General features: G+C 40.7%; 1 long non-coding RNA gene across 1 annotated transcript in view; it reads right to left on the bottom strand.

Moving 5' to 3' along the window:
* Nucleotides 1-372: 372 nt before the first annotated feature.
* Nucleotides 373-20,122, bottom strand: part of LOC309653013 — a 36,191-nt gene continuing 16,441 nt past the window's right edge. Inside the window, exon 2 of the long non-coding RNA XR_014258978.1 lies at nt 373-20,116. This is a non-coding gene — a long non-coding RNA (uncharacterized lncRNA). The remainder of the gene's footprint in view (nt 20,117-20,122) is intronic.

Below are 20,122 nucleotides of genomic sequence, written 5' to 3' on the forward strand. Positions count from 1 at the left end.
TTAAGTTTGCAGAAATTCCACCTTTGTGGAATTTTTGTTCATGTGCCGAGTTCTCATATATCTTTGGATCTATTTCTGAACTCTCCATTCTACTCCACTGATCTATGTATTTATTCCTGCAATAATACTATTTTTGTTTTAGTATTTTTACAGTAATTTTTAATATTGAGTAAGATAAGTCTTCACTATTTTTTTCCCTTAAAAATGTCCTGGCAATCAGTTTGCAGCCATTTATTCGTCCATATGAGCTTTTAAATCATTTTTCCCTATTCCCAACCCAGTCCCTTAGGATTCTGGTTGGCATTCTATTAAATGTATACACAAATGTATATAAAATGTTTATATATGTACATATGTATAATAAATTGGGGAGGAATTAACTTTTAAATGATAAGTATGTATATATGTTTAGGTGTGTATATATATATATATATATATATAAATGTATATTGTATGTATGTATATATAATATATTCAGGAAGGATTAGCATATTAATGGTAAGCCACATGATGTGGAAATGATAGCAAAAGAGACTTGATCTTGGTTAATTTCTTGCCAGAAATACTCTCCTCTCACCAACGATGCCCAAAACTTTCAAAAATTTAGAGTTTTAGTCCAGAAGACAAAATTAAAAGATTTTGCCTGTCATTGGATTACAGTTTTTTTTCCCTCCCTCCCTCTTTCCTTCCTTCCTCCCTCCCTCCCTCCCTTTCTTCCTTCCTTCCAGTTTTATTGAGATATAATTGGCACACAGCACTGTGTAAGTTTAAGGTGTACAGAATAATGAGTTGACTTACCTACATCATGAAATGATGACCACAGTAAATTTAGTGACCATCCATCTCATATAGATACAAAATTAAAGAACTTGGAAAAATTTTTTTCCTTTGTGATGAGAACTAGGATTCACTCTTAACAACTTTCATATATACCATACAGCAGTATTAATTATATTTATTATGTTGTATATTATATCCCTAGTACTTATTTATCTTATAACTGGAAGTTTGTGCCTTTTGACTGCCTTCATCCACTTCCTCCTCCCTCCACCCCCTGGAATGCAGTTTTCTTTCGAATTGTAAAGGTAAAGTGTTTTTCTGCATGCTATGGGAATAAAACTGTATGGTGTATTCCTGCAATGTGTCAGTAATGTATTCCCAGGTGTGCTTGAAAACTTGTCTAGATACTATTAATGTCTGAGTAAATCCATTTCCATCTGTCACACTATAATGTATCCTCTCTGTGTCGCCCTCAACATACAAATACTCATTTTCTTGTTTCAAGTGGGAGACTTTTAGCATGGGTCAAATACCATTACACTGAACTCTGCAGGTGTGTCAGACGCTCCCTGTACCATTTGGTGTGCAGATCAGAATTGCCTTCCCAGCTCACACACCCTGTTGCTCAGAGGTCAAGGGCTGGGGACACCACAGCATGGATGCAGGACCCTCTCAGGGAGCCAGGATTTCTGTCATCAGCAGCAGGGCTTCTCTGGCTGCAGCTTTTTCCAATTCCAGCTGCTTGACCGTCATGGCCATTGACCTTGAATAAAGTACTCAGAAGCCTTGGGAAGTTAGGAAGGGTGGGTTAAGCTGGATTTGTCAAAAAGAGATATGAATGTTCTATTTGTAAAAGATATAAATATCCAATACGGGGGAAAGCCAAGGATTCTGGGCCCCCAGTACCTGGATCTGAATCTCAGCTCCTCCACTCCCTTGGCAATGCCAGCTTGGATGTGTGACTTAAACCAGTCAGTGCCTCAATCTCCTCATCTGTAAAGTGGGGGTTAAAGTGGTGCTGAAATCATAGGGCTGTTGTGAGGATTCAATGACCTGATATATGTAATGCATTTGAAACTGTGCCTGTCACATAATGAGTACTCTTTAAGTGTTTGCTATATTTTTATTATTAGTTCCTTGAGGGAGAAATTGATCACAGAGTCTGGGATTATAAAGGAAAAGGCAGGAAGGAGGCAGGGTGTGAAGGTCTCAGGTAGGTAGACAGATTTAGAGTAGGCTTCTATTCCAGGAGAGAGCTAGGGAACAAAGCAAGAAACTGGGATAGAAGTACCTTTCTATGGGTGACTGTGGGGGTTAGGGAAGAACTGCACTGCCCAGAGCTGTGTGTGTTCAGTTTTTACCATAGTCACTCTGGATCCTGGGTCAGGAGCAGCATAACCACTTCCAGACCTCACCTGCTGATGGTCCCGATGCCCCCAATGTATCTCCAGCCCCAGCCAGGATTGGAGGAGTTACTGGCTGAGTTATTCAAAGTGGAGGACATCAGTGGGCTGACCTGGGCTTTGTATGGCAGAATATAAATCAATCTTCTCTTTCTTCTCCTCCTCTTCCTTTTTTTTTAATGGTAAGTTTTAAGCACAGCTAGAAGTAGAGAAGCTAGCATTATTAATAGATTTATGCTTATCTTTATACATATATAAGTTGTAGTCTTATGTCAGTATCAGTAGCCAATTTACTTATTTATTTTTTTAAGTAAATTTATTTTTGGCTGAGTTGGGTCTTCGTTGCTGCACACGGGCTTTCTCTAGTTGCAGCGAGCGGGGGCTACTCTTTGTTGTGGTGCACGGGCTTCTCATTGTGGTGGCTTCTCTTGTTGTGGTTCATGGGCTCTAGGTGTGCGGGCTTCAGTAGTTGTGACACGCGGGCTCAGTAGTTGTGGCTCGCGGGCTCTAGAGCGCATACTCAGTAGTTGTGGCACACGGGCTTAGTTGCTCCGCAGCATGTGGGATCTTCCTGGACCTGGGCTCGAACCTGTGTCCCCTGCATTGGCAGGCGGATTCTCAACCACTGCGCCCCCAGGGAAGCCCAGTTTACTTATTTTTAAATTAAAAAAAAATTTTTAACTGTGGTAAAGTATGCATAACATGAAATATATCATCTTAACTATTTTCTTATTGAAGTATAGTTGATTTACAATGTGTTAATTTCTGCTGTACAGCAAAGTGACTCAGTTATACATATATATACATTCTTTTTTATATTCTTTTTCATTATGGTTTATCCCAGGACATTGAATATTGTTCCCTGTGCTCTACGGTAGGACCTTGTTGTCCATCCATTCTATATGTAATAGTTTGCATCTACTAACCCCAAACTCCCACTCCATCTCTCCCCTACACCACCCCCACCCTGGCAACCACAAGTCTGTTCTCTATGTCTGTGAGTCTGTTTCTGCTTCGTAGATAGGTTCATTTGTGTCATATTTTAGATTTTACATATAAGTGATATATGGTATTTGTCTTTCTCTTTCTGATTTACTTCACTTAGTATGATAATCTCTAGTTGCATCCATGTTGCTGCAAATGGCATTATTTAGTTCTTTTTTATGGCTGAGTAGTATTCCACTGTATATATGTACCATATCTTCTTTATCCACTCATCTGTTGATGGATATTTAGGTTGTTTCCATGTCTTGGCTATTGTGAATAGTGCTGCTATGAACATAGGGGTGAATGTATCTTTTTGAATTATAGTTTTGTCTGGATATATGCCCAGGAGTGGGATTGCTGGATCATATGATAATTCTACTTTTAGTTTTCTAAGAAACCTCCATACATCTTAACTATTTTTAAGTGTACAGTTCAATAGTATTAAGTACATTCACACTGTTATGCAAGTAATCTCCAGAACTCTTTTCATCTTGCAAAACTAGAATTCTCTATCCATTAAATAATAACTCCCCTTTTTCCCCTTCCCCCAGCCCCTGGTAACTACCCTTCTACTTTTGGTCTCTTTGAATTTGACTACTCTAGGTACCTCATATAAGTGGAATCATACAGTATTTGTCTTTTTGTGACTGGTTTATTTCATTTAACATCATGTCCTCAAGGTTCATCCATGCTGTAACGCGTGTCAGAATTTCCTTCCTTTTTAAGGCTGAAAAATATTCCATTGTATGTATATACCACAGTTGGTTTATCTTTTGATCCCTTGGTGGACACTTGGGTTACTTCCTCCTTTCAGCTATTGTGAATGATGCTACTATGGACATGGGTATACAGATACTTCTTTGTGACCCTGCTTTCAGTAGCCAATTTACTTTTGTATTTTGCTTTAGAGTTATAGTTAAAAAAAAATCTTAGCTCATACAGATAGTTTCAAAGGTAATAAGTTGCAAATGGTAATAGTTTGTAATAGCTTGCCATAGAGTATTATGACTCATGTGAATGTCAACTCATCTAGAATAATGTAAGAGGAATCATGAGGCATTTTAGTTCCAAAGTTAATCATTAGCAATACCTTAAAAGCTTTTTTCTTTTTTTAACCAGTAAGTGTACAATTTGGAGAGTCAGTGAAAGAGTTTCTAACCAGTTAAAATCTGTATTTATTTATTTTTTTTGGCCGTGCTGCGCGGCATGCGGGATCCTAGTTCCCCCACCAGGGATGGAACCTGTGCCCCGTGCAGTGGAAGCATGGAGTCCTAACCACTGGACTGCCAGGAAAGTCCCTTAAAATCTGTATCTTATGACACAATTTGTGATGTCATTTGAAGGAATCTTTGATCTCTCACTATCCTTTTTTTTGTAAGACAATCACATACATTTTGTTCCTTTTTTTAATTTTATTTTTGGCTGAGTTGGGTCTTCGTCGCTGCACGCGGGCTTTCTCTAGTTGCGGCGAGCGGGGGCTACTCTTCGTTGTGGTGCACGGGCTTCTCATTGCGGTGGCTTCTCTTGTTGCGGTTCGTGGGCTCTAGGTGTGCGGGCTTCAGTAGTTGTGGCACGCGGGCTCAGTAGTTGTGGCTCGCGGGGTCTAGAGCACAGGCTCAGTAGTTGCGGCACACCGGCTTAGTTGCTCTGCGGCATGTGGGATCTTCCTGGACCAGGGCTCGAACCCGTGTCCCCTGCACTGGCAGGCAGATTCTTAACCACTGCGCCACCAGGGAAGCCCAGTAATGGATTTTTATGATGGAAAAGAACAGTATACTGTGAGAGAGAATAATAAGGGTGACTGCTTTAGATCTGGTGGTCAAGGAAGGCCTCTCTGAGGAGGTAACATTTAAAATGAGCCCCGTTGGCAAGAAGAAACCTGACATTTAATAATTTGGAAGAAGACAAATTATTCCAGACAATTCCAGACAGTGGGAAGAGCATGGCTAGTGGTTCTAAGGCATGAAAGAGCTTGGTGTGTTTGAAAAACTGGAAGACCCATGTGGCTGAAGCATATTGAGTGTATTCATTTCCTATTGCTGCTGCAACAAGTTACCACAAATTTATCATCTTATGGCTCTGGAGGTCAGAAGTCTGTCATGAATCTTTTTTTTTTTTTAATAGGTTTTTTGTTTTTAAATTAATTTATTTTTTGGCTGCGTTGGGTCCTCGCTGCTGCGCGCGAGCTCTCTCCAGCTGCAGCGAGTGGGGGCCACTCCTCGCCGCGGTGCACGGGCCTCCCACTGCAGTGGCCTCCCGCAGTGGAGCGTGGGCCCCAGCAGTTGCGGCACGTGGGCTCAGTAATTGTGGCGCACGGGCCTAGTTGCTGCCTGGCATGCAGGATCTTCCCGGACCAGGGCTCGAACCCGCGTCCCCTGCATTGGCAGGTGGACTCCCAACCACTGCGCCACCAGGGAAGTCCCTGTCATGAATCTTAAGGGGCTAAAATGAAGGTGTCAGCATGGCTGAATTACTCCTGGAGCCTCTAAGGGAGAATCAGTCTCTTTGCCTTTTCTGTTTTCTAGCTTCCAGAGGCCACCTGCTATCCTTTTCTCATGGCCCCTTCTCTATCTTTTTAGTGCAGCACTTGAAACTGATTCCATCATCACATCTCTTCCTCTGACTCTGATCCTCCTGCCTCCCTCTTATAAGGACCCTTGTGATTGCATTGGGCCCACCTGGGTACTCCACGGGCATCATCCCATCTCAAGATCCTTAACTTAATCACGTCTGCAAAGTCTCTTGTGCCATGTAAGTTGACATTTATCAGTTCCAAAGAAATTTGGGGGGCCATTATTCTGCCTACCATTCAGGGTGTGGGGAATTGAGAAACTATAAAGCTATATAAGTGAGTGTATTATGTTTTAATTCAGGGATATTTTAGTTAGTGGAGTTTGTATTCATTACGGTTTAATGTAAGTTGTGTAAAGAGACCACTCAATATTATGGTTTAAACAAGATAGAAGTTTATTTCTCTTTCATGCAGTGATCCGGAGGAAGGCAATCCAGGGCTGGGAGGGTGAATCTGCTCCTTAAGTTCAGAGCTCCAGGCACATTCTGTCTCTCTGCCCTGCCAGCCTCAACACGTGGCTTCCTTGTCATGGTCTAAGGTGATTATGAGTCCACACTTCAGCCAGTGGGTATGTGGAAAGGGACAGCAGGGCAACCCACCCATTCTTTTTATAGGCATGACCTAGAAGAGGTACATAACGTTTTCACTTGTATCCCAATCGCCAGAACTTTGTCACATGATCACACCTGGCTGCAAGGGAGACTGGGAAATACAGTTGACCCTTGAACAAAATGAGTTTGAACTGTGTGGGTCCAGTTATACATGGACTTTGTTCATTAAATATGTACCACACGTACTGTACTATCCAAGGTTGGTTGAATCCGTGATGCAGAACCGTGGATACAGAGGGCCGACTGTACAGATATAAAGAGATTTTGGACTGGTCAGGGATCGGCGCCCCTAACCCCCATGTTGTTCAAGGGTCAATTGTATAGTCTTTGGCTAGACGGTCGTGGGTCCAGCTAAGACTCAGGTGTTTTATTATTAAAGAAAGGAGAGCAAAATGGAAATGTGTCTCTGCAGCAAATTCCTTCATTAAAAAAAATACCGATTTCTTGTTTTATTTGAAAAATTGGTACTTGTACCTTGCCTTGAGACAGCTATTGGCCTTCAAGTTAAAAAAGGAAATTATGATACTTGCTGCCAATAAAATTACAAACATTTCTGAAAAGTCTGCAATTTAAAGTCTGCTCCTTAATAAAATTGACAGTTTGTATGGCATCATTCAACCCTATTTTGAAAGATGCTGACATCTTATTAATGCTTAGAGCTTGTCTAACTAGAATAAGAACTACTATAGTTGGAAACATTGTGGTCCCAGCAGTGATAGAAGCCCCTACTTCTCCAGTTTATTTAGTAAAGGGCTCACTGCATTATTATTAACTTTTTGGAAATAAATTAAAACTTATCAACATACTTAAAGACATATTCCTGTTGAATAAGCGATAAGTGGTTTATATACTAAAAGTCTTCTTCATAGTTACCTGGCAGAACATATATTAAAAACAGGCAAAAAAGTAGATATACCCTTTATGGATATATAAAATCCATAATTTTATGCAGGTGAATTGTGGACTTCGTATAACATCAGTCCTTGAACCAATTCATCAGATATGTGTGCTCTGGTATTCTATTCTAGCTTTTTCATGTGATGGTACAAATTACATGTTTGGAGCAGTCTGCTTATCTACCACTCATTCAGTAAATATCTATTGAGCACCTCCTATATATCAGGCACTGTTCTAGATGCATAGGGCACATCAATGAATAAAAGAGACAAATATCCCTTCCCTTCATGGAACTTCCATTTATGTTGCAATATCAGTAGATCAACATTTACTAAGCATTTTTTAATGTGAACTTTTAATTGAAATATGCCATACTTACAGCTTAATGGATTTTCGTAAAGTTACCACAACCCCAGATCCCGTTTGTGCTGCCTTAGTCTCTGTCTTCTGGGAGAAACCACTATCCTGACTTCTGACACCACAAATTGGCTTTGCCTGCTTTTGAACTTATGTAAACAGAATCATACAGTACATGCTCTTCTGTGGCTAGGTTACTTTTGTCAACGTTTTGTTCATGAGATTCATTGGGTTTTGTGTAGTTGTGGTTCATTTAGTCTCCTTACTGCATCACATTCCCTTGTGTGAGCATATCAGAATGTTCTTATCCATTCTCCTGTTGACAGCCATTTGGTGGTCTCCTATGTTTGGCCATTATGAATAGTGCTTCTGTAAACATTCTTGTACATGCCTTTCAGTGGACATTTGTATGCATTTCACTTGGGTATGTAACTCAGCATGGAATCATTGCCTCATAGGGAGTGCTTATGTTCAACTTCAGTAAATATTGACAGTTTTCCAAAATGTTTGAACCAATTTATCTCTCCCCAGCAATGTAAGAGAGTTAGTTGCTCCACACCCTTGTCAACACTTGATGTTGTCTTCTTTATTTAAGCTATTCTGTGGAAGTGTAGTGATATGGCATTGCAGTTTTAATTTGCATTTCCCTGGTGACTAAGTGGGGCCCCTTTACCTATATTTATAATACTCATTTGAATATCCTCTTTTGTGAATTGTCTGATTAAGTCTTTTGTCTATTGTTTTTTTTTTTTTGGCTGCATTGGGTCTTCATTGCTGCACACAGGCTTTGTCTAGTTGTGGCGAGTTGCGGCTACTCTTCATTGCAGTGTGCGGGCTTCTCATTGTGGTGGCTTCTCTTGTGGGGTACGGGCTCTAGGCGTGCGGTTTTCAGTAGTTGCAGCACGCGGACCGTAGAGCACGTGGGCTTCAGTAGTTGTGGCTCACGGGCTCAGTAGCTGTGGTGCATGGGCTTAGTTGCTCTGCGGCATGTGGGATCTTCCTGGACCAGGGATCAAACCCATGTCCCCTACATTGGCAGACGGATTCTTAACCACTGAGCCACTGGGGAAGTCCATGTCTATTTCTTTCTAGTAAGCTTTTCTCTATGTGCAGCGTTGTGGCATCTTGCTTTGATAGATCCTATGTGTACTTATATAATCAGATTTAAATTTTGTTTGCATAATTTTTTCAATAACATTAAGTTGTTTAATTTTTGCTGAAAGAACCAAGAGCCTTATTTTTATGCTCACTGTGTATTGTTTCAAAATGATGTTGTAACTTGGCAAGGACCACAGAACTATTTTGAAAAATTTCACTGCCTCAACTCTGCTGATGACTCGTGCACTGTTTTAACATGATAAAAGCTTAGCGCCTATAACAAATTCAGCCACCATTTTATTCTGCCTTTAAATGACATCGTGAGAGCATTTTAGGTACATTATTTTCATTTTATGTACTGTCAATTGCTAGAGAAAGACTCATTTGATTCCAATATGCTATTTTTTGTTGTTTCATCTCCAGCCCAATCAATCTCATCACCCCCATCACCAGTTTTTTTTGTTTAAAAAAAGTCCTGTTTTTAATCTGTAATCCATTTCTGGCTTTAAAGGTAATAATTTCAAACCATCAAAGAAAGTTGTAAATAATAATAGCTCACAGACTCTTTAAGATGTACCAGTCATTACTCTGTGCTTTAAGTGTTTTAATTCATTTAACCCATATGAGGTTGGTGCGTTATCAGCTTCATTTTACAGATGATGAAATTGAGGCCCAGGAGAAGTGACTTGGCAAAGTCACAAAGTTGGTAAGTGGGAAACTCAGAATTCGAACGCTGATGCCTAGCTCTCCACTTCTTCAGCCCCTTTAGCTGTCTCTGTCAGCTTGATATGGCAAATTGCCCACTACCAGCATGCTCACCAACACACTGCACATTTTGTCCTTACTGATAGTACTGTTGGTGCCTGGGAACCCTACTACGAGCACATGTTTGACTTGTCTAGACCCTCAAGGTTGGCCAGGACGTTTCGTGCATTCCAGCTTACAGAGTCCTTGTATTCAGAGGTCAGACACAGGGATGTGGCTCTTTCTTCTTATCTTCCTCCGCAAAGCTGGGGCAGCACGTTGACATTCTTCTGCTTTCTCCTTACATGGGTCAGAGCCTGGCCTTCTAGTACATAGCATTGGAAGCCAGGCCATCTCTTTTCTCCTCTTGTCTTACATTTGGATTTGGGGCAAAGAGACACCCTTTTTGGACCTTGAGCCTCAGCAGTGCTCTCCACCCTAGGTAGGAGAGCTCTGTATCAGTATTTTGGTCATAAGCCTAGCTAATGACAAAGCTGTCCTGTGACTTCCCATTTGCTGCTTTCCCTAACATAAATCTCAATGGGATAGCAACAATGTTTTGGCCGATACAAATGATATGCTGGGGGTTATTTAATATGATTTCATTTAGAAAGTAGAGCCCCTGGGTGGCTCTTATCTTTGTTTTGGGAAACAAATTGGCACTTCTCTAATGCTCTGAATATTAAAATAGAATTGGGTATGGAATTCTGTCTTGGACGTCATCCAAAGGATTCTAATTATCAAGGCATGCTAACGACCAGGTATAAAGTAGTTTTGCTTACAAGGTGGTCCTATGGTCTGGACTCCCAAGCATAGTGTTAAAGATTTGGTGGTTTATTTGTATTTTTTCATGACTGTAATTTGTTTTTGGACACTTCTTTCTTCTGGTGTGATCAAGTGCCAAAAATTTGAAAATATCTATGTCCTCAAAGTGGGAGAAAGTAAAACGGAAACTCAGTAGGAAAAAAAAGAGCTGCCCCCCACCCCCGGCCTTTAAGTTCAGTAAGTTGGGGAATGTTTTTGACTTTTTTCCCAATTGTGTCACTGATGGCCCTGTTCAGAACACCGCAAATATGAGGTTGTCTAAATTGTATTTAGTGGAAGTTATTAAGCAAAGACCTTGAGAGTCAGGCTTGCCTCTAGAATTTGCTCCCTAACCTGCAATGGTTTGTTAACATTTTTATGGGCTGATTGTTCCCTCTGGACTTACTCTGTGAGGCCACTTTTTAATCTTTTTTATCTTTTTTTTGTTTTTGTATTTTTGGCCATGCCATGAGGCGTGTGGGATCTTAGTTCCCCCACCAGGGATTGAACCCGCGCCCCCTGCATTGGGAGCGTGGATTCTTAACCACTAGACTGCCAGGGAAGTCCAGAGGCCACTTTTTAAAATGTGTATAGGCAGAGGCCATTGTGCTCGGGCAACAAATAAAGCCCAATGTGCGTGGTTTAAGTTATGAGAACTGAAATCCTAACAATGAGAAACGAGGAGTTTATCAGGAGCCATTTGCTGCCTCTGGATCTTGGGTGTTTTTCTCCCCTTATTCTACGAGTTGTTCCAGTTCTACAGTATTTAGCTTTCTTGAATGGTGGGAATGAGCTCGAGAATGTGATAGTGGAATAGTGGTAATCTACGTCCCCCCACCAAAGATACCTTTTTCTTCTCATCTACTCTGTTCTGATTTTATGATCTTCTTTGCTAATGGACTTTGGATGGGGGAGGATTTTATGATTTATTCGCCAATCGATTCAGAAGTTTCAGTATTATGGTGAAAAAGAAAAATTGATTTCTTTAAGATACACAGGAAAAATTATTTGGTTCCTCTCTGAGTAATTTAACAACAGTGTGCCCTCCTTTGTACAGCCTTCTTTTATTCACAAGTCTTTATTAATTCACCAAAAGAGGTGAAAATTTAAAAGAATACTTATATGTTTGGCAGGTCTATTTTCTTTTCAGTACTGCACAGTAAATTATTGTAACATGAATGTCCCTGGGCATCACTTGCTAGTGGATACAGATGGAATTGTATTAACAGTAGGAGTCTAGATTTCCTCACTCACAAGGGACTTCAAGCCTCTGTAAAGCCTCTTTCTCCCCAAAAGGATTTCTGTTAGTCATTAGAAGGAGGCTTACGTGTGCTGGCAGACCATCATGTAGCATTGTCATATTGTTATTCTCATGCTCCAAGTCCTCCTTGTTGATGGCTTTTGCTCCTGATGCTGCTTGATGGTGCTTCTGGTTGCCACCGTGTTTTCTCTGGTGTCTCTTGTGGAAACATCAAGGAGAATGTCTGGATGTTCGCAGAGGCACTCATCCTCAGGAAGCATAGTGGTGCTTTATGGAGCACAGAGACCACTCCTTTCCCCAGCTCTGCATTGGGCCTTGTCACCAGGGATACTAAAGAATTGCTTATGCTTCCCTCAAGTCATGCCTCATAGCGTCTTTTTTTTTAAAATTGAAGTATAGTTGACTTACAGGGTTGTATAGCATCTTTAATTAAAACGGTCCTTCCAGTTTTTCCCGGTACTTCTTTTCTTGATTGGGGGTCAGGCTCTGTCTCCTGGGGCCAGCTGGAGAGCTAGTGTCAGGACATTCTCCATTTCCTCTCCCATGTCATATTCTTCCCTCTGGTACTGGGATGTCTCTGGTACTGTAGCATGAAGCTCCCTCCCCCTCCTTTATTCAAAAAGTGTATCAACACACACACAGACACACACACACACAAACACACAAACTCCTCTTTGGGGGGTTGTGCTGGTCTCTTAAGACACATGGTCTTACACTGATCAGGGTCATGTTCTGGTTGAGAAAACTATATCCAAGCCCTTCTAAATTCCCCACGTCAAAATGTTTGCACCTTTAGAAGTTAGTGAACATTAGGATTATGTCCCCTGTGAGCAGCCTGATTGGCTGCCCTGCCTGCCACTGTCATTGTCTTCCTGGTTCTCCTTCTTACATTTCCTCTCTTCCTTCCTTTGGATGAAGCATGACTTTGGTGAAATGTGTTAGGGTTCAACCTATTTTATGTTTTGCTTCACTGAAAGTTAGTATTTCACTCCACCCTGTTTTTTGATCAGTGCATTAAGAATCCAGCAGATCGGGCTTCCCTGGTGGCGCAGTGGTTGAGAATCTGCCTGCCAATGCAGGGGACACGGGTTCAAGCCCTGGTCTGGGAAGATCCCACATGCCACGGAGCAACTAGGCCCCTGAGCCACAACTACTGAGCCTGCGCGTCTGGAGCTTGTGCTCCGCAACAAGAGAGGCCGCGACAGTTGAGAGGCCTGCGCACCGCGATGAAGAGTGGCTCCCGCTTGCCGCAACTAGAGAAAGCCCTTGCACAGAAACGAAGACCCAACACAGCCTAAATAAATAAATAGCGTTCCCTTTAAAAAAAAAAAAAGAATCAAGCAGATCATATTGGCAATATTCTGTATCTAGCTATTGCAAAGTAGGTGATACTGCCTTCTTCTTCTTGCCCCTGGTGCAAGGCAGGATGGACTACAGTGGCTCTCAAATCTGGCTGTACATTACAATCACCTGGGGAGCTTGAAAAAATTACCAATGCCTGGACCTTCCCTCTTCAGAGCTTCTCATTTAATTGGTCGGGGCCCAATAAGTACCATGTGTCAACTGAGTCTTGGTGCTGAAAAGACAGAGCCTGTGAGGGAACCCTGAGCTTTGACCCCAGGAACCACTGAATCTGTCAGAAATCACTACACACATCCTTGGTTTAGCATTGCCTCTTGATGTGTTTTAGAAAAAAAAAATCTGAGAACCACAAAATAGCTGGTCCAGAATGAAATTGCTGGTATCAGATTTAGCACACTTAAAATGGACCGTTTCGTGAACACAAAAGTTTTCTAAATTTCATTCTTATTATCTTATCTCTCCAGTTTTCTTTTCTTCTTCTTCTTCTTCTTTTTTTTTTTTTTCTGTGGAGGGGAATATTCTCTGACTACTCACAAGAATGGAATGAAGATAAGGTTGGGAACATTCATATGCACGAGAATATGACTTTTTTTGGGATTTGTGTAAGTTTAAGAATACACCTGCACAGGGACTTCCCTGGTGGCACAGTGGTTAAGAATCCGCCTGCCAATGCAGGGGACACGGGTTCGATTCCCTGGTCTGGGAAGATCCCACATGCCGTAGAGGAGCTAAGCCCATGTGCCACAACTACTGAAGCCCATGCTCTCAGAGCCCGTGCTCCACTACAAGAGAAGCCACAACAATGAGAAGCCCGCGCACCACAATGAAGAGTAGACCCTGCTCGCCGCAAGTAGAGAAAGCTCACGCACAGCCACGAAGACCCAATGCAGCCAAAAAGAAAAAGAAAAAGAAAAAGAATACACCTGCACAAATGTCAGAAATAGGCCCCCATCCAATACTATATAAATAGGTCATTATTATAGTTGAATGCTATGGGAGTTTCCATGCAAAAAATCAGTAATGACCTGAACAGGGAAAGGTGAGGCCACTGTGGGTAAAAGTGCCCCCATAGTCCTGAAGGTATGGACCATTTTCCTGGAATGTGAGGTCAGCACGCATGTACAGTAGGGGCTCGGGGCGTTCAACCGTGGAGCAGCTCTGCTGGTCTTCTTGAAATGTACATGTACATGTTGACACGACAAGAGAAAGCATCATAGCATTAACTCAGATTGTGAGATAATTATGACTTATTCATAGCACTGCAGGCCGATTACAATAATGATTACATTTCTGTAACAGTTTCCTCCCATCCTCCTTCCTGTCCCCAGGAATCCTAAAGAACTTTGCTCATTTATTTTCACAATGCGCCCATAGTTTAGTTGCATTCGTTTCTTTAAACCACAAAGGCATGAACCAAAGGGGGAAAAAAAGAGTTACTCAAGTTTATGAAATGAAGCAGAATTAAAATGGACCTAAAAATCATTTGCCTTTACCTGCTTATATTTCATTAAGTTGGGAGAGAGCCTAAATATTCACTTAGTGTAGGTTCCTTAAGCTGGCCTTTGTAGTTAGAGCAACAGAGAAAGGCTGGCAGGACAGTGTGGGGCCAGTCATAGAGGAAGGATGATGTGCTGTTAGACTTCTCTTTAAAGGTTCTGGATTGGTGAGAAGAGGTAGCACGGGGAGCATATTAATGCCTCCCCTTGGAAACTGCAAGCAAATAGGGGGATACAGCAACTTTGCCAAGTGATTCAGCAGTGTTTACTAAAGCTGAACGTACTAGTACTCTGTGACCCAGAAATCCCACCTCTAGATGTATACCCAAGGGGAAGGAGTGCTCATTTGTCAGAAGACGTGTTATAAGTATGTTTATAGTGGCCTTTTCATAATAGCCCCAAATTAGAAACAACCTAAAAGCCCATCAATAGGATAATGGATACATGATTTATAATATGTACATACAATGAAATACTACTCAGCCAAAAACAAACAAGAACACAAGCAAATAAACAAAAAGCCCCTACTGATTCTCACAGACATTATGGAAGAGGCTAGCCACAAAAGAGTACATACTGCATAAATCATTTCTTATAAAGTTCAAGACAGGCAAAACTAATACATGATGATAGAAGTCAGAATAGTGATTATCTTTGCGGGTGAGTATTGCAGGAGAGGGGGAATGAGAGAGCCTTCTGGATGCTGGAGATATTCTAGATCTTGGTCTGGTGGTGGTGACCCAGGTGTGTACATATATCAAAAATTTATTGGGCTGCACACTTGGAATTAGAGCACATTCTATACTGTATGTATGTTATACCTCAATTTAAACAAAGACAAAAACATGACCTACAGGTAGGGAGAGGCATTGTTGTCAAAGCATCACAATTAAAAAGTCAAGAATTATGTAAAGTAAAAGTAAAATTGATTATGTTATTTGTACTGAAGTAATTTTATTTCAGTGACTAGAAATTGCTTTCAGGTGTTGATAAATTACTAGTCCTCAAAATGATCATCTGGTAGCAAAATAAATCTATCTTCTTTCTTAACCCTTTAGCAATAGCATAGTCATTTGATTTTGTATTTATTATAAAGATATTTGTGGCAGACTACCTAAAAGCCATTCCCAACCTTGTATTCCTTGTAGATTTCTTATTATAGGTGTTGGAAAAACCAGAGATTCATTTTCTCAGCCTCTCTTTCAAATCTTGAACATGGATCCTACCTTTTGATGGGAGGACAACCAAAGAATTAGTGGACATGTTTTACAAGTGCCACAGCATCCACAACTGACATAAATTATTATGCATTTTCAGCTTTCAATCACTTTATTTCAACTAGGAGAAATGGGAAGTCCAGTACAACTCACTTGGGTTCCACCATGCCTCCATTTTATTTATTGGCCTGTAGATAGTCTTATGAGCCCATGAGCAAGGAGGAAGGTGGGGAAGGACTGTGGGGAAGGCAAACCAATGTGTCTGCCAGAGATTTCTCTCCTTTTGTTGGTCCAGATAATAATGGGCAAAATAAGAAGCTCTTTACAAAAAGAGATAACAGTGATAGAATTTTGAACAAAGAAAACCACATTTCTCTATGGAGAATTAATGTACTCTTAGAATTAAATAGCCTCAGAATCTGCCTAATTTATTTATTTTATTTATTTATTTTTAAAATTTTATTTATTTATTTATTTATTTATTGCTTGGCTGCATTGGGTCTTCGTTGCTGCGCGCAGTTGCGGCGAGTGGGGGCTACTCTTCCTTGTGGTGCGCGGGCTTCTCATTGCGGTGGCTTCTCTTGATGCAGAGCACGGGCTCTAGGCGTGTGGGCTTCAGTAGTTGTGGCTCATGGGCTCAGTAGTTGTGGCTCGCGGGCTCTAGAGCACAGGCTTAGTAGTTGTGGCTCACAGACCCAGTTGCTCCGCGGCATGTGGGATCTTCCCAGACCAGGGCTCGAACCTGTGTTCCCTGCATTGGCAGGCGGATTCTTAACCACTGCTCTACCAGGGAAGCCCCTATTTATTTTTTTTAAAAGATTGTTTTGATGTGGACCATTTTTAAAGTCTTTATTGAATTTGTTACAATATTGCTTCTGTTTTATGTTTTGGTTTTTTGGCCGCGAGGCACGTGGGATCTTAGCTCCCCGACCAGGGATCGAACCCGTACCCACTGCATTGGAAGGCGAGGTCTTATCCTCTGGACCACCAGGGAAGTCCCCAGAATTTGCCTAATTTAAGGGATGGATAAAATAGAAATAATTTAGCTCTTTGGCATAATTGGGTCATGCCCATTGTGCTGTTAAAAGAGAGTAAGGGCCCTGCATCTCTCCTCTTATTTTCTTGGGGTAAAACAAGCCAGGTGGGCTTCATGGCTCTTATCACATTGTGTAGGAAGGAGGCTTTGAACACAAAATCTGCTCATAAACAGAATGAGAAAGAAGCATTTATGAGAACATCTGACAAAGTAGAAGAATTTAGGGTGAAAGCAAAGGTTTTTCTGAAATTAGAAAGTAAAACTGTAGTTCAACACTTAAGTTTAGAAAGAGAAGAAAATATAATTAGGTGTTTATATATAGCTTGCTATTGTACAGGGTCTCTGCTTATACTTAGTAATTATACAGAATTTAAATATTTGTCCCATTTACTTTTTCTCAGATTTTTTTTTGTTTTTCCAACATCTGTATACAGAAAAATTGAAAAATTGTGCTGTGAACACCCACATACCCATCACTTAGATTCTACAATAAACATTTTGGTGTACTTGTTTTATCATGTTTCTATCCATCTATTGACCCTGCTACCCATCTGTCAATGTAGCTTACTTATTTTTTGGTGCATTTTAAAGTAGGTTGCAAACATCACTACATTTGTCCCATGAACACTTCAGCCCTTTAAAACAATTTTTATGGAAAAAGCAATTTGGGCAGAATTAGGTGCTATTTCGTCTTCTCTCAGTTATTCCTATCTTATATATTGAACCATTACCATAGACATTACGATAATAGTTAACATTTATTGAGCACTTCCTAGGTACCAGGCATGTAATTCTTTGCAGTAATCCCAGGAAGTAGGTACTGTCATTATCCTCATTTTATAGATGACTAAGCTGAGATACGATCAGTTAAATACCTGCCCAGGGTTGTATAGCTAAGAAGTGGCTGACCTGGTACTTGATCCCTTGTATTTTTACTTGAGAGGCTGGTCCCTGAATCAGGAGGAGTAACTATGATTGCAGGAAGAAAGCGCCACTTGAAGGTTTCCAAATCCTGTAAGAGATGACAAAGATCATGTGTGCCTGGGACAATACACACCACTCTTTCCATCCATTTGTACACAAGAGGGAACTGTATAGTGCAGGAAGGATTTTCTTATTGGTGGATTATGAAACTTTCTGGGATTTTTTTTCTAATTCTCCCCTTATTTTTGATCACTGTGTAGCTAGTTCATAAGTAGGTGGTTCATTTACCACCAAATCCCAGGGAGGAAAATGACCAGGTGTTAGTTTCTTATTTGTTCTCTAGTTTAATTTTTAAAATCTCCTTTTCTTAAAGTATGATTGATGTACACACAGAAAAATGTACTTATAACAAATTGAATGTACCTGTGTGCTAGGAACAGAGCAAATATTCGTTTCACATATGGTGATGCCCAAGCATTTATATATGGACTTCAGCAAGTCATATCTCCTCTGCTTTCCTTACATTTTAATAGGAGACCAAAGCAAACACTTTACGTCTTTCTGAACACTAGTTACATAATCACTGGGTCTATTTGTTAAATGGATAAACCCTAAAGCTATATTTGTGGATTAACACTGCTTCAGATGAGAAATATACATTGGTACAAACAGATGTAGAAACTGAAACTCTCCAGATAGAACTAAACTCATATTTTTATTCAGTTTCTATTTTTTCTTTGTCCTCATTTTTTTCTGTTCTTGACATTCTCTGTATTATGTAAAACTGTTTTTACCCTTTTCCATTCTATATTTTGAAGAACGTTAATAAATAAAAGATGTGAAAACCAAATTGCTATTCAAATTCAATTGTTTCCAATTACACCAGGAACTAAACAGAACCCAGCAATTCACAGCTTCTTAGGGTGAAAGCAGCTCAACATTATTCAGTCTTGTATAAAAGAAACAGAGAAACAAAAAACGGAAAGAGGGGGGAAACTCGGAGATTGTGAAATATGACAAGAGGTTAATATTATGAAGAACAGATGGACTTAAGAAGGCTCTGAAAAGTTACCGTCAGGACCTGGCATTCTCTGCTGCATTCCTAGTGTCATCACATCATCTACAATTGGAGGCTTCTGTCATTTGTTGCTTTTCATTCACGTCTTTGTCTTCCTTTGGTCAACTGGTATACTTATACTTCCTTACACTATATACTTATTTCAAGCCTGCCTATAATACCTATGAGTATTTCTCATGTAGAGAGGGAGGTGAATAAAAGACTAATAAGCCTCAGTGTTGGAGATTCTAAACTACCCCAAACAACACAGTGTGTCAAAATGCTTTAAGAAATAAAACTGTTGTCAGCTTTCCTTTCTCTATAGGTTTAAAGAAGAAAAATTTAGGCTAACAGTTCTGAAATGACTGCCGGAGATACTTCTGCAGTTTTATAGGGGGAAGAAATAGAATGATGTTTCTGAATGAACTGACGTAAATCTGGGGGTTTTGATGAGGGTACTTCTTTTGGTTGTATGTTAAAAACAGAGATGGACAAGTATTCCATACCTTGATGAAGTCTTGTGGTTTGTAATTTATGGAACAACCTATTGATGTATTGGATTTGGAAAATGTATTAGCTTTAGCTGCAGTAACAAGTGACCCTGATATTTTGGTAGCTAAGAAAAATACTCTTTTATCTGTTGTCCATGGGTCTGCTGGTTGGCATGGCCTTGCTAGGTTCAGCTGGTCTTGGATCCAGGTGCCGGGCCTGATTCAGGTCTGCTCCCTGCCCATGGGACCCAGGCTAAGGAACAACAGTTAGCTGGGACATGCTTTTGGCATGGTGAATGACGGAAGCCCAAAAATTGCTGGTAAAAGCTAGCTATACCTGTTAAGACTTCTTAGACACACTGTCACTTCTGCCCACAAGGCTAGGCCTAAAGTCAGTTGGGTGGAGATGTTTACTTTGCAAACTCTATTGCAAAGCCAAATGGCAAAGGCTGTGGATTTATAATCCTATTACAGGGAAGGAGTAAAGAGTTGGGAACAATAATTCAAGCTACCATTGAAGGCCTCCATTAGAGAAAGGTCTCAGGGTTAGTGGAATGTGATTGGTACCTTTCCCCCACCGTTTAGCTAATCTAAAGTGAGGTAAAGGACTTAATACAAGTTTTAATTTTAAAAGTATATTTAGGACCACTAAGATTTAGAATAGCTTGAACATAAAGGTGAAGTAATTCAGATAGTGGACTATATGAGCTACTCAAGCAACACGGACTTTTTAAGCCCCTCACTACTGCTCACCGCCATGCTAGGTCTGTGTGAAGATATTAAACATATAGGCAAGTGGAAAAAACGTAGAAGGAAAGGGTATAGTGGTTTCCTCGGTGTCCTCTTAGCTGCCATTCGGGATTTCAGTCCTGAGGAGGAGTGCGGGCATCCATCTTCCCACGCCGTCATCACGAACCCTGCATTTGGAAGAAACGTGCCTACCAGTTAAGAGGATGGCATGATGATGAGTCTGAGCAGGGCTCGCTGAATCATCCTTCTGTGGGCAATACACGGCCTACCTGTAC

The sequence above is a fragment of the Balaenoptera physalus genome, assembly GCF_965194825.1.
Source record: "Balaenoptera physalus genome assembly, chromosome: X".
Taxonomy (NCBI): domain Eukaryota; kingdom Metazoa; phylum Chordata; class Mammalia; order Artiodactyla; family Balaenopteridae; genus Balaenoptera; species Balaenoptera physalus.